Source organism: Chenopodium quinoa, unplaced genomic scaffold (genome assembly GCF_001683475.1).
Source record: "Chenopodium quinoa cultivar QQ74 unplaced genomic scaffold, ASM168347v1, whole genome shotgun sequence".
Lineage (NCBI taxonomy): Eukaryota > Viridiplantae > Streptophyta > Magnoliopsida > Caryophyllales > Amaranthaceae > Chenopodium > Chenopodium quinoa.
The window spans coordinates 484259-485566 of NW_018743510.1; positions in this window are offsets into that span (position 1 = coordinate 484259).

Below are 1308 nucleotides of genomic sequence, written 5' to 3' on the forward strand. Positions count from 1 at the left end.
AGCAAACAAATCAAAGATAAGTCAGACGGTCTAACCTTCTTAGCCACCTAAGCAGCAAGCTTTTTCTCCAGATTCTTCTTGCGGATGTCTGAAGCCTTCCTAGCAGGCGTTTCCTCTGTCGGCAACATGTCATTTGCTTCTTCTGCAAAACACAAATCAAATACGTCCGGTCAAGGTCAGAACAATAGCAAACAGGCATTGTAATCAAAAGAAAATTGTCATCCGGCATAAATATGCCGGATGAGGCTTTTAACCTACGTTTTTCGAACATGCTGCTAAGCCCGCAGGCGGACAAAAAATCCTCGTCCCTTAGAAACTCATGTTTAGGCACCCAGTTTCTGGGCACCCTTATTACCTCTCCAGTTGAGAGGGTGGAAGGGACGAGCTCAAAAAAGTGGGAGTCTAGGATTGCTTCCCTATCCCTCTCCGGCACTGGGGGCATCCGGCATTTCTGCCCCAAAAGTTCAGGTTTCCGGTTGTATGTCCGTAACTCTCTGCTTTCCTCGTTGGTTGGAGCCTTGACCAGGTAGAAGCGGCTCTTCCAGTCCGACCACTTAGACGGTTTGTCAAGTGTCATGAGGTCCTGGGGGTAAGTGGTCAGGGTGTACCAGGCTCTTCAGCCGCCTGGGCTCCTACTCAAGTAGTGCATATGGGCAAACGCCTCCCATCTGGGGTTCAGATCCTGCATTTCGCAGGCGGCGATGTACCCGAGAATATTCACCCAAGAGTTGGGGGTGAGTTTCCAAATGCCCAGGCCATACCCCCTTAGTATGGCCTTTATTGTGTCATGAAGAGGGAAGCGGAGCCCCGCCAAGAATGCCGCCTCGTAGCAGCCAAACCAGCCGTCTGCGTTGCGCTGGTCATCCTCCCAAGCAATTGTCCCCTTCGCAGGCGGGACCACCAGTTTATATCCCGTTCCAAGGGGCCGTTTGAGGACGAAATCAGCCAAGTTGTTCTGCATCATGGCCCTATCTTTGGCAGAGACGGTGATCATCAAAGGATCACCCTTAGTTTGCCAGGAGGGTCTCTCCTCCTCCTCACTATCGACGGATGTTGTTAGATAGCTAGAGCTGCACTCCACAGGACCGAGAGCAGAGCCGAAAGCGGAGGAGGATCGGAGGCCTCTTGGGACGAGTTTCTTCGTTCTACTGAGGCGGCTTCCTCACCGCCTCCCTGATTAGAGCCTAGAATGCTATCACTAGGCGTACTAGGAGTACCTCCGGGAGATCCCACGGCCGCCTCAATAGGGGCCCTCTCATCAGGCGGCAACTCGTCAGAGCCACCGCCTCCGTAATTGGGGTCCACAGC